Genomic DNA, 14,534 nt, shown 5'->3' with positions numbered 1-14,534 from the left:
GGGCCACTGCTGAAAGTTTCTCTGGGTCCATTGAAAAAAAACAGCAGTGGAAATGACATAACCCAGGAATTTAACCTATTCACGATGGAATTCGCACTTCTCCAATTTACAATAGAGACTGTTCTCTCTTAGTTTCTGAAGCACACGACAGACATCTGTGTGGTGGCTCTCCAGGGACTTGGAAAATATGAGGATATTGTTGAGATAAACCACCAGACATAACTGCAACAAATCTCGGAGGACATCGTTGATAAATTCCTGGAAAACTGCCGGAGCGTTACAAAGGCTAAAAGGCATTACAAGGTACTCATAATGACCTGTTCTGGTTTTAAATGCAGTTTTCCACTCGTCCCCCTTCTTAATCCTCACGAGATTGTATGCCCCTCTCAAATCAAGCTTTGTGAAAACCGTTGCTCCCTTGAGTCAAAATAGGGAGGTCAAATAACTCCGTAATCAATGTAATTGGATAAGCATTCTTAATCGTGAAACAATTGAGACCCCTATAATCAATACAAGGTCTCAGTTCACCACTCTTCTTCTTCACAAAGAAGAAACCAGCACCAGCAGGAGATGAGGATTTACAGATGAAACCTCGAGAAAGTGCATCTGCAACATACTCCTCCATGGCCTTATCCTCCAACAAAGGGCACCAGGTTGAATGTCAATTGCACAATCATGCGACCGTTGTTGAGGCAAACTACCGGCTTGAACTTTGTCAAAGACATCGCTAAAATCGCGGTACTCCTCCGGGAGGGAGGAGAGTGAAGAGGTGCACAGGACCTTGGCTACCTTTGCATGTCTTACTGCATTGTGGCGACCAGGAGAGAACCTCAGCATGGAGCCAATCAAAAGAGGGGTTGTGCCTCTGTAACCAATAACCAGTGCAAACTTAGGTGAGGAAATAACTTGGATTTGGATTCTCTCATGGTGAAGAGCCCCTACGGCCATGGACATTGGAACAGTCTCGAGTCACATGAGCAGGCTGTAGAGGTCTCCTGTCAAGAGCCTCAATGGCAAGTGGAGTGGCACACAGCTGCAGCGGAATCGAGTGCTTCGATACAAAGGCAGCATCAATGGACAGGCCTGCAGCCCCAGATTTGATTAGAGCCTTTATCTCGATGGACGACTCAGCCCAAGAAAGGGTAACTGGAACCGGGGGCTTTTCCTTCTGGATAATTGGGGATGAAACAACGCCACCTAAGGTCTGTCCATGACAGGACCTCAAGGTTCGGGCGTTCCCTGGATGGGTAGGACAGGACTTCAAAAAGTGACCTGCCTGGCCACAATAAAGGCACAATCTCTCCCTCCTCCTAAGGGCTCTCTCATCCGCAGAGAGATGTGAAGCCCAAGTGCATGGGTTCACCTTCACTGACCGACTCTGTACCAGGAGGCATGGGAGGTGAGGGAGGCAAGGGTGGGACTGCAAAGCTGTCCCTGACAAATGTATAGGAGGCTTCCGCAAGCGCTCCTTAAAAGAGAGTCTTTCTCTGAGTCTGGAGTCATGAGGATGGCAAACGTGATCAACTTCTCCAGCTCAGTGGGTATATCTCGGGCTGCTATCTCATCCTTGATGGTATCCGAGAGACCATGAGAAAAAGCAACCACGAGGGCCTCATTGTTCCAAGCAACCTCTGCTGCCAGAGGGGGTACGGAATTTAATGGCGTAATCGGCAACAGCTCACGTACTCTGATGGACATGAGGCACTTGGCATCAGAAACGGAGTGTGTGGGAATGTCAAATAACCTTTTAAAGGAAGCCACAATCTCTGGGTAACTCAGGACAATGGGTTTTTGCGTCTCCCATAGAGGGTTTGCCGAGGCCAAAGCTCTCTCAGAAAGCAAAGATATCACAAAACCTACTTTGCTTCTATCCATAGGAAACGCCTGGGGCAGCATCTCAAAGTATATCTCAACCTGGTTGAGAAACCCTCTGCATTGGACTGGATCGCCCCCAAATCGCCGGGGAAGTTGAGTGGAACCAGACATACATCTTATAGAGGTAATACTCAAGGCAAGTGCCTGCACAGAGACTGGAGCAGCAGCAGGGAAAGCCTGCAACACAGGTTGTACCGGAGCAGCCACAGTGGGAGATTCCAGGTGAGCCGTGCGACTCAGGAGCAAACTGATCCATGCGGTGATCCTGCGCCTTCAATCTGGAAAAAATATTACCAACAAGTGGATTGACTGCAGCCTCTGAATTCATGGCCTTCGCCTACTGTCAGAAACCATGAATCAGACCGAGACAGAAGTACAGTTATTTATTAATAAAACAGCGTGGGTTCCCTCCCCCAGGTCCATACCAGGCCCTTCAGGTCTAGTAGGGATTCGGAGGGGAACCCCCCATGCTAAAATTTTTTTTAAAAATGGTGTGGGGTCCCCCCTAAACCAGACCCTTATCCAGGTATGCAGCCTGGAGGTCATGAAAGGGAGGGGACGAGCGAGTGCCCCCTCCTGAACCATACCAGGCCGCATGCCCTCAACATGAGGGGGGTGGGTGCTATTGTAAAATAGCTCTGATCCGTATTCTTCCCGAGCCATGTCTCCCAACGCCATCTTCCCCTGGTGCTGTATCTCTCCCCTGCCATCTTCTCCTGGTGCCATCTTTTGTCGCCATCTTCTCCTGGCGCCATCACTCCCGTCGCCATTGTCCCCTGCTGCCTCCTCTTCCGCCACCGCCTACTTCTCCTGCTGCTGTGTTCTTCCTCACCACCGTCTTACTCCACTGTGTTGTCACCCGCTGTCTGGCGTCTTACATAGCCATCAGGTGTGGCCATCTGATGACGTCACCGGGAGAGCCTGCCCCCTTTTTTTTATATTAGCGGGTAACCGGCAGCGAGGAAGAAGACAGCAACGGGAGAAGATGGCGGCAGGAGATGATGGCGGCGGGAGTGACGGCACCAGGAGGCGACAGAAGATGGCGCCGAGAGAGACAGCATGAGGAGAAGATGGTGGCGGGAGACACGGCTCGGGAAGAAGACGGCTGAGAGCTATTTTACAATAAAGGACTTGTCAAAAACTGGCTCTTGTATTTTTTTACATTTTACTGCTAATTTTGGTGAACGGGTAGGGGTACGATGTACCTGATACCCATTCACATAGGGAGGCCAGGATCTGGGGGCCCCCTTGTTAAAGGGGGCTTCCAGATTGTGATAAGCCCCCCACCCACAGACCCTACCAACCACTGGCCAGGGTTGTCGGGAAGAGGCCCTTGTCCCCATCAACATGGGGACAAGTTGCTTTTGGGGGGGACCTCAAAGCCCCCTCCCCATGTGGCCTGGTACAGTTTAGGAGGGGCGCTCACTCATCCCACCCTTTTCCGGACCTCCAGGCTGCATGCTCGGACAAGGGTCTGGTATGGATTTTGGGGGGGACCCTATGCTAATTTTTTTTTTAAATTTGGCGTGGGGGTTCCCTTTAAAATCCATACCAGATCCAAAGGGGAAAAATTTGAAAAATTCTCACCGCACAGGCATAGATCCACTTCCAGGTATCAACTCGGTTGTCTCCCAGGATAAAGAGCCCCAGGTGCTGGCTAATGCTGAGTCATGCTGAAGTAAATGAGAAAATCCGGACAGCCGCACTCCAGGAAGATGTAATTCAAAAGTTGTTTATTGTAATAAATTCTTGAGCATACAGCATACAAAGCACTGTGGCAGAAAGTACAGGCAATCAGCTAACGCGTTTCGCTCTTATCCCAATCGCTTACTCATAGCTATGAGTAAGCGCTTGGAGTGCGGCTGTCCGGATTTTATCATTTACTTCAGCAGATCCAAAGGGCCTGGCATGGATTTTGGGGGGGAACCCATTCCAATTTTTTTTTAAAAAACTTGGCGTTGATTTCTCCTTAAAATCCATACCAGACTCAAAGGGCCTGGTATGGATCTTGGGGGAACCCCACACCAATTTTTTTGTAAACAATAGTTTTTGGGGTATTTTTTTCTCAATTTGGAAATTAAGCTCCAGGATTTGACAATATAGTTAGATGGGCCCTGCTTAAAAGAGCTTACAATCCACAAGGGTAATACAATAAAAATTGGACACATTAAACAAATCACATTAGGAAAGCAGGGATACAAATAAAGCTAACAACAAGCAGTACTAACCTTTTTTGTGATTGGAAGTCCTCGCCCCAAACCCAAAAAAAGTTACATGGCAGAATTATCATAAGCAAAAACAGACAAAATGAATACAAAAGCCAAAAAGGCAGCGCACAAACTTCATTGACACACACAGCAGGAATGAATTAGCAGGAACCTTCCTTTGCATCCCAACCATTACACAGCAGTTGTAAGTCTAACATGTGAGATTTAGAAGCAATCATCAAACAGCCTTAGTGGGGTGTGGGTCAGGAATTATGCACCCCCCCAAAACCCACAAAAACCGTATCAATTTGTAACCCAATATACACACTGCAAAGAAAAATTCAGGCTTGTTCTTAGGCCAAACATCTGCCACAAACGCTGGCCTTTAAATAACCTAGCTAAGCTTGCTCACTTCCACCCACACAGTAAAGGACACGTCCATCGGTGTAATTGTTTCTGTCTCGTCATGTAGGCCTCAAGTGCTCACACCTGTTCATCAGCAACACACACTCTTTACAAATAAAAGAATGCCTCAGCATTGATATCCGTGCAGGGTAAAGCTCAAAATAACACATGTCCAAAGCTCTGACCATGGTCAGTGATCCCAAAAATCTCCAACTCAAACTTGTAAATTGTTGAGCACGTGGAGGATCCAAAACAGGAAATGACAACTTTGTGAGGGGTGCTTCACACAAATTGGTCACACAGCACATTGGTCATTCATCATCAGCATACAACATTAAAATATGCGTGCAGCATCACACCAGACTTATGCCACGTACACACGATCGGATTTTCCGACGAAAAATGTGTGATAGGACCTTGTTGTCGGAAATTCCGACCGTGTGTAGGCTCCATCACACATTTTCCATCGGATTTTCCGACACACAAAGTTTGAGAGCAGGCTATAAAATTTTCCGACAACAAAATCCGTTGTCGGAAATTCCGATCGTGTGTACACGTACGGGAACGGCGCGTTTAGAACGATCGGATTTTCCAACAACTTTGTGTGACCGTGTGTATGCAAGACAAGTTTGAGCCAACATCCGTCAGAAAAAATCCTAGGATTTTGATGTCGGAATGTCCGAACAAAGTCCGACCGTGTGTACGGGGCATTAGACATTCATATCTGGGCCAAAACACCTGTCAGGGCTGGGCTCAGCCCTCCCTTCTCAGAGCTCAGGCTGCTCAAATGTTGGTAAATTGCCAGCACTGATCATTCCTCAGTGACTCACCTGATGTTTTGACTATGTTTACTATTTGTACCATTTTTACCACTCTATTAAATGGTGTAATTTTTACTGCATTTTCTGTCTCCGTCTAAATCATGGTTCCTGACAGTAGGCGAAGGCCATGAGTTCAGAAGATGCAGGCAATCCACTTGCTGGTATATATTTTTTCCAGATTGGATGAGCAAGATCACCGCAAGGATCAGTTTGCCATAGCGTTACGAAAGCATTCTTATCCGCACTGCTCACCTGAATTATCCCACTGTGGCTGCTCTGTGACCTGTGTTGTAGGCCATCCCTGCTGCTGCTTTGGTCGCTGTGCAGGCACCCGCCTCGAGTATTACCTCCACTTCCCCAGAGATTCGGGGGGGCGATCCAGTTCAATGCAGAGGGTTTCTCAACCAGATTGAGATATAATTTGAGATGCTGCCCCAAGCATTTCCCACGGACAGAAGCAAAGTAGGCTTCATGATATCTTTGCTTTCTGAGAGAGCCTTGGCCTGGGCAAACCCTCCATGGGACACAAGATACAGTCGTCCACCGAGATACAGGCTCTAATCAAATCTGGGGTTGCAGGCCATTTCATAGATGGTGCCTTTGTGTCTAAGCACTCAATTTCACTGCAGCTTCGTGCCACTCCACTTGCTATTGAGGCTATTGATGGGAGACCCCTACAGTCTGCCCATGTGACTCATGAGACTGCTCTGTTGACCATGGCCGTAGGGGCTCTTCACCATGAGACAATCCAATGCCAAGTAATTTCCTCTCCTTGTTTTCCGGTGGTTATTGGTTATCCTTGGTTACAGAGGAACAACCCCTCTTTTGATTGGCTTCATACTGAGGTTCTTTCCTGGTCGCCACAATGCAGTAAGACATGTTTTCAGAAAGTGGCTAAAGTCTTGTGTGCCTCTTCACTTTCCCCCCTGATGGAGGAGTACCACGATTTTAGCGATGTCTTTGACAAAGGTCAAGCCAGTAGTTCGCCTCCACACCAGTCGTATGATTGTGCAATTGACCTTCAACCTGGTTCCATACCCCCTCGTGACCAGGTTTAACCTTTGTCTCTCTCAGAGGACAATGCCATGGAGGAGTATGTTGCAGACGCACTTTCAAGGATTCATACGTAAATCCTCGTCTCCTGCTGGTGCTGGCTTCTTCTTTGTGAAGAAGAAAAGTGCTGAACTGAGACCTTGTATTGATTATAGGGGTCTCAATCGTTTCCTGATTAAGAATGCTTATCCGATTCCATTGATTATGGAGTTATTTGAACGCCTCAAGGGAGCAACGGTTTTCACAAAGCTTGATTTGAGAGGGGCATACAGTCACGTGAGGATCAAGGAGGGCGATGAATGGAAAACTGCATTTAATACCAGAACAGGTCAATACGAGTACCTCGTAATGCTGTTTGGCCTTTGCAACACTCCGGCAGTTTTTCAGGAATTTATCATTGATGTCCTCCAAGATTTGTTGCAGCTAAGTGTGGTGGTATATCTCAACGATATCTTCATATTTTCCAATTCCCTAGAAAGCCACCACACAGATGTCTGTCGTGTGCTTCAGAGGCTGAGAGATAAGAACCTGTATTGTAAATTGGAGAAGTTCGAGTTCCATCGTGAACAGGGTAAATTCCTGGGTTATGTCATTTCTACTGCTGGTTTTTCGATGGACCCAGAGAAACTTTCTGCAGTCCTACAGTGGGTTTACGTCCACTGCAACATTTTCTTGGCTTTGACAATTATTATCGGGAGTTTATTCGTAACTTCTGGTCAAACCCCTGACTGATATAACCAGAAAAGACGGTAACCCACAGAATTGGTCTCCAGATTCCATTAATGCCTTTGGGAGTCTCAAGTCTGCCTTTGTTTCTGCTCCTGTGTTGGCACATCCTGATCCTTATGTTACCCTTTATCCTTGAGGTTTATGCATCTGAGACTGAAGTTGGCACCCTTCTGTCTCAACGTCCTACCTCTGAGAGCGTTATGCATCCTTGTGGCTACTTTTGCAAGAAATTGTCACCTGTGGAGTGCAATTATGAGATTGGGGACAGAGAGTTGTTAGCGATCATTTTAGCCCTTAAAGAATGGCATCTCCTCGAAGGTACCACTGTGCCGGTTCTCAATCTGACTATAAGAATCTCACATTCTTGTCTGAGGCTAAATGCCTCTCTCCCAAAGGGCGTGATGGGCTCTTTTCTTGTCAAACTTCAATTATATAGTCTCATTCTTACCTGGTACCAAGAATGTAAGGGCTGATGCATTGTCGCAACAGTTTTCTTCCACTTCCAAGATGGAGTCGGTTATTGTTCCTGTGACACCTCCCAATCGTATTCTCCTCTCACTTCACCTTTGGGTGACAAAATTCTTGCCACTCAGATTCATTCTCCTCCTGAGAAACCTTGTGACCACTGTTTTTTCCCTGAGAGTCTTTGCGCCGCTGTGCTCCAGACTTACCATTCTCCCAAGGCTGCTGGCCACCATAAGAGGAATCAACTCATTTGGGCTATTTCCCAACAGTTCTGGTGGCCTAGTCTCCATGCTGATGTAGTCCCCTTCGTAGCTGCCTGTTCCGTGTGTGCTATGAGTAAGACACCACAACACCTTACAGTGGGCCTCCTACAACCCATACCCAATGGAGAGAGGCCTTGGACCCACCTGTCTATGGATTTTATTGTGGAGTTACCCAACTCCCAGGGCAACACAATTATCCTTATGGTGGTTGACCGGTTCTTGAAAATGTCTCACATTGCATTCCACTTAAGAAGTTACCTACATCCAAAGAACTGGCATCCATTTTTGCTCAGGAGATCTTTCAATTACATGGGCTACCAAAGGTTATTTAAAAAAAAAGCACATATATCAATAATATTTTTGTTTTAAAAAAAAAAAAGCACATATATCAATAATATTTTTGTATTAAAAATTCATGTATACTCACGTACACTTAATCACTATTTCCTCACCCTATGCCAAATATATAGTTTTAATCATACATCTATATGTAGTTTTAATCATGTTATTATATGGATTTATCTTATACATTTCACATATAGGTTGATATAGTATAATGCTTTTAATGTTTTACATTAAGGAATTTTATATTAAGAAATGATTACTAAATGTTGGGGATCTCATTATATGGGTATATATGTTTTATATGTATTTTCCATATATGTATTTTTATCATATATTGTTATTTGAGCTCCACATAAGCAGATCAAATTTATTTTATTTATCTAATTGCATTTTATGTAATTACAATGTAATGATATTCACCGCTATCTGTCTCAATTATACACAAATATATCATGAGAATTTATTCTCTTTTTGACCATATATCACTGCTCTGCACGCAATATAATCAGCTCAGGGGTCGATATTGCAGTGAGCGATTGCAGTATTGATAGCGGTGAACAGTGTGCTAAACGACAGGTTAGTGCTTAGGTTTGCCTAGTTAGTAATACATACTTGCCATGTAGCGGCCAGATCATACCCTCCCCCTGAGCGACATTACCATAATAAGGGGAGTGGTTATGTGTGCTGCAGGACTATATTACTGTGTGAAGCGTAGGCGTCGACACCGTCTTTGAAGACGTCCTATGACGAAACGCGTAAGACGGAGTCATGCTCACACGTCATACCTGGAAGTGCAGGCTGGAACGCATGGTGGGACGCACGCTCGTAGATCGTTGCCGGTCCCATCCTTGCACACAGCGGTGCCTATTTTAACTTTATTTTAGCTTTGGCTTGTAACTGTGGACATTCTTTTACTTGGACTCCTTTTTGTGGCTTATGTGCAATAAATTTACCAAACATACTTCACGAAGGAAGCCCCCTTGTGTTTCTTTTTTCTCCGGTCTACTGGAGAGTAAGGTGGTATACCGTTGGAGTAGCATGGTCAAATTAGAGCACACATTTTCCCTGGAGCAGCTGTAAGGATCGTACACAGCAAAGGAATGGAAGCACACCAGGAGTGAACATCATCTGCCCTGTAGCACCCACTCTGACGCTCGGTACCCCTGTAGGGGTGATCAATTCTGGTGAGTGGGGTAGCATTGGGGGGTGAGCACTTCAAGTCACCATCTTGATTGCAACGCACAGAAGTCACTGTGGTGTGTCCCCAAGGATGAAATAAACAGCATTTATACTTGAACTTTGTTTTTTTCACTTAGTTACAAATACACAACTCTTTGTATGGACTATTTATCCAACCGTTTAGAAGTTAACGACTGTTTGTCACACGCTTAAGAAATTGGAATTTATGGTTGATGTATGCTTTTATATATATTTTTTGTATTTAACACATAGGGAGTTTTATAATAGTGTGGCACAGAAAGATATTTCATGTCTCAAAAGCGCCACGGTGTCCCAATACTTTTGAACATTGGGGTAACTCACGACCCAAATTAATATTTTGTACATACACATGGAAGGGGTAACACGGACATTACATCAGCACTATATGCACATATAATGTTTTATTACACAATTAACATTATCCCTGGCGCCATCTTGTCCCAAAACTTTTGAATTTTGTGGAAACTTATCATTTTTTTCTATTTAACTACATAGTTCACCATATTATTATTTTATCACTCTATACTTTATTTTCTACTTTGGGTGATACATTTACCCCATTGGGGGGATAGGATTCACTTAGCAGTGTCTATTATACTGGTGTTATTGCCTTTTTCGGTTACCTGAATATTTGGTGTAGACTGCACCATTGACAGCTATCAACTGAGCTCTCATACTGTTTAATCATTAGGATTCACATACCACACTGGTATATAGCACTTATTAAATTAGAGGGCAGCGCCGCTTCTATTCTCATATCACTCACTTATTTAACAATTAGACCCCCAGGGGTACTAATTAGGGATAGGCAGCAGCTCTTACACTGTCCTAAGCGTGGACCTATTTACCTCTACCAAAGGTTATCGTCTCGGACAGGGGTAGCCAGTTTGTATCCAGGTTTTTGTGAGCCTTTTGTGCACAGTTGGGAATTCAGCTTGCCTTCTCTTCTGCGTATCACCCGCAGTCTAATGGGGCCGAGAAATGAGCCAACCAGTCCTTGGAGCAGTTTCTTCATTGCTATATATTTGACCATCATAACAACTGGTCAGACCTCTTACCTTGGGCGGAGTTTGCTCACAATAGTGCCCTTAATTCCACTTCCTGATTGTCCCCATTTATGGCGAATTATGGTTTCCAACCATCCATGTTGCCTGACTCATTTGTTCCTCAGAGCATTCCCGCATTAGAGGGGCATCTCCGTGGTCTTCGTTCCACTTGGGTACAGGTCCAAGAGTCTTTGCGATGTGCCAATGATAGGTGCAGTCTCAATGCTGACCGCAGACGCCTACCTGCATCTTCCTACCAAGTTGGGAGAGGGTCTGGCTGTCATCTCGCAATCTCCGACTCTGTGTTCCTTTACTGAAATTGGCACCTTGGTTTTTTGGGCCTTTCCGTATTCCCCGCATTATTAACCCAGTAGCTTACGCTTGAGACCTTCCTTCTAATATGCATATCTCGAATGTATTCCATATCTCCTTATTAAAACCTTTGTTGTGCAACCGCTTCACCACCTCGGTGCCACATCCTCACCCAGTACAGGTTGAGAACCAAGAGGAGTATAATGTACAATCCATCATTGACTCCCATAGGTTCCATGGGCGCATACAGTATCTGGTTCATTGGAAAGGGTACGGTCCAGAGGAGCACTCTTGGGTCTCATCCTCAGATGTACATGCCCCGGTCCTCCTTCGTGCTTTCCATAGACATTTTCCCCTCGAACCTGGTGGCCCTCCAAGGGGGAGGTGTCATTGAGGAGGGGGTACTGTCGGTGCTGGGCTCAGAGCTCAGGTTGCTCAGCTGTCAGTTAATTGCCAGCACTGATCATTCCTCAGTGACTCACCTGGTGATCATATCCTGCTCATTAACAAGCCCTGTTAGCTTTTTAAGCTGCGTAGATTAGATCTCCTGTGCCTTTGCCTTGGTCAACATATCTAGAGACTTTCTGCTGTGTTTCTTCTGAAGACTTGCCTGTCTGACATCCCTTCTGGTTCCTGATCCTTTCTGCTGTTCTGATTAAGCTGATCTCTGGCTCCCTGATTCCTTGCTTGTTCTGACTACCGGATTTGGTTACCGAACCCTGGCTATGTTTTGACTACATTTACTATTTGTACCATTTTTCCACTATATTAAATGGTGTGATTTTTACTGCATTTTCTTTCTCTGTCTAAATCATGGTTCCTGACAACACCCCAGTTCTAGATTTGGTGCAAGCCCACACTTGCTTGATTTATAATGTGATTTCTTGGAGTTCCATTATGTGAAACCCATCAAAAATGTCATCACTGGTAAAAAATAAACTTTAACAGCACAACATACAAACCTCTAGCCAGGTAGAAAGAATGGGATTCAAACTCAGAAACAGGACTACTAGGCAGAAGTGCAAGTCTGTTAGCAACTGTGCTGCTACATGTTTTTAGGTTGCATTTCTGCAGTGTAAAACAGTCCTAAGTCCCAGGGGTGCAAGAAGTTAATCAATGCAGATGCACTGTGGAAGACCCGAGAGCCAGTGAACAACCTGTTTCTGGCATATGCCATCTGTTTTGAAGGCTGGTTATGGCTGATTACCGTCAGCATGCTGAGAGATAAACAGCTGTCATTTTGTGGGTTTTAGCTTGGTAAGAGGATATTAGTTATGGTGGGGAAATGTTAAGGCTGATTAGAGTCCTTGCCCATGGAAAACATATGACACAGTTTGCAATGGTAGTGGAACCCTCCTACACATAAATACTACATTTAGACATAATGTATGTAAGGCCCTGAGTCAGGAGTTATGTTTAACAACATAGGGAGAACAGACAACTTTTCTACATGAATGGGCATGTTTGGGATTCAAACCCAGAACCCCAGCACTGCTAAGCAGGAGTGCTAACCTGTTAGTCACTGAGCTATCACATGTAGAGCCCTCCTACACATAAATAACCATATACTGCATTTCCTTGGACATATAGGTGGTGGAATTACATTAGTCAGCAGTTATTGTTCTAGATTTATTCTGTGATTTTTGGTGCTTCTTGGTGTGTGAGTGTAGAATAGTGATGTTACCCTCTGATTTTTGGGAATGACATTTTTATTTTTGATGTTGGTACGCATATCAAATTTTTTGGGCTCAAATTAGGATCATTTGTAAATAATAAAATCACACAAAAATGTGACTCTTTGTAAATTTTCATCAGCAATGATATTGTTTGTGGTTTGTAAAGACACCTGTGTGAGTTTGGGTAAAGATTTTTGTGCGATGGACAGTAACAAGTGAAAGTGACAGAGAAAAATATGTTTTACCAAAACATGAAAACATTCCACATTCTAGCATTCTTAAAAACAAAATAAATGATGAAGAGGCAACATTGTTGCAAGGACAATTTATTTGAGAGAAAGATACATTACTCTCAAAATGAAAAGTATTTATTTGGGGAAGTTACAATTATACCATTAAAATCAATCACTCAAACTTGCATTGGGCTACATAACTCTAATTTTCACTCCCAAAAACGCTTTTTAAACTAGCACTAATTTTGGTATTTACTATAACTCTTGGTAAAAAAGGCATGGGAGTTAAAGCAGAGTTCCACCCATAGAAAGCACTGATAGCAACTGTCAGCACTGAGAAGTCCCTCCATACTAAAGGTGAGCCAGGAACGTACACGGCAGGTGCCGGCAGGGGCCAGCACAGAGGCGGGTGGAGACAAAGAGGTGCAGGCACTAGCAAAGAGTAGATGGGTGACAGTCAGGAGGGGTAGAGGGGGAAGTGCCAGAGAGGTCGATCCAGGACTGGAGCATCCCAATAAGTACGCTCCATTGAGTGACATTGGTGAAACCAGTCAGGGACCAGCACTGCTGGAGATGAGGGACTCTCCTAGCTGCCAGGGGAAGAACTCCTCCAGTGAGAGTGGGGGGGCAGCAAAGGGAAAGGAAAGACAGATTATGGTGGTAGGGGACTCAATTCTTAGAAGGACAGAGAGGGCAATCTGTAACCAAGACCTGAAGCGCCGAACAGTATGTTGTCTACCGGGCGCTCGGGTTGAGCACATCACGGATCTTGTGGACAGATTATTGGGAGGGGCTGGGGAAGACCCGGCTGTCATGGTGCACGTTGGCACCAATGACAAAGTCAGAGGCAGATGGAGTGTCCTAAAGAACGATTTTAGGTATTTAGGTGCTAAATTGAGGAAAAGGACCTCCAAGGTATTGTTCTCAGGAATACTACCGGTACATTGAGCCACACCAGAAAGGCAGAGGGAGATTAGGGAAGTAAACAAGTGGCTGAAGAGCTGGTGTAGTAAGGAGGGGTTTGGGTTCCTGGAGGACTGGGCCAACTTCTCAGTCGGTAACCGGTACTATAGAAGGGACGGACTGCACCTAAATGAGGAGGGTGCAGATCTGCTGGGAATGAAGATGGCCAAAAAGTTAGAGGGGTTTTTAAACTAGGCAATGGGGGGGAGGGTCCAGAGACAGTGATAGCCAGCGCGGAAGATATTCCAGAGGGTAGTATTGGGGGCATTAGTGGTAGGTTAACCAAAGCACAAAAACACAAGGTGAGTATAGTAGCAAGTCCTAGTTGCAATCTTGAAACACCCAATACGAGGACAATATGCGACTGGTCTAAACTATGTGGCATGTTCACTAATGCCAGGAGCATGGCGGACAAGATGGGTGAACTAGAGATACTGTTGTACAAGGAGGATTTGGATTTTGTGGGAATTTCAGAGACCTGGTTCAACAGCTCTCATTATTGGCTGGCAAACATTCAAGGGTATACCCTATACCACAAGGATAGAGAAGGGTAAAAAAGGGGGAGGGGTATGCCTATATATCAAGAATAATGTACAAGTGAATGTGAGAGATGACATCACTGAGGGAGCTAGGGAGGAGGTGTAATCTTTATGGGTAGAGCTCCAAAGGGATGAAGCTAAGGGGAAAATAATACTGGGAGTATGCTATAGGCCCCCTAACCCGAGGGAGGAAGTGGAGATGGATCTCCTATCACAAATTGGATTAGCAGCAAGGATGGGAAGTGTTATCATAATAGGGGATTTTAATTATCTATTATAGACATAGACTGGGCGGAGGGAACCGCGCATTCATTTAAGGCTCGCCAGTTCCTTAATGTCTTGCAGGACAATTTTATGGGTCAGATGGTAGACGCACCAACT

The sequence above is a fragment of the Aquarana catesbeiana genome, linkage group LG02 (assembly GCF_042186555.1).
Source record: "Aquarana catesbeiana isolate 2022-GZ linkage group LG02, ASM4218655v1, whole genome shotgun sequence".
Classification (NCBI taxonomy): domain Eukaryota; kingdom Metazoa; phylum Chordata; class Amphibia; order Anura; family Ranidae; genus Aquarana; species Aquarana catesbeiana.
The sequence above is the reverse complement of the archived record's forward strand: the minus strand, read 5'-3'. Positions refer to the sequence as shown.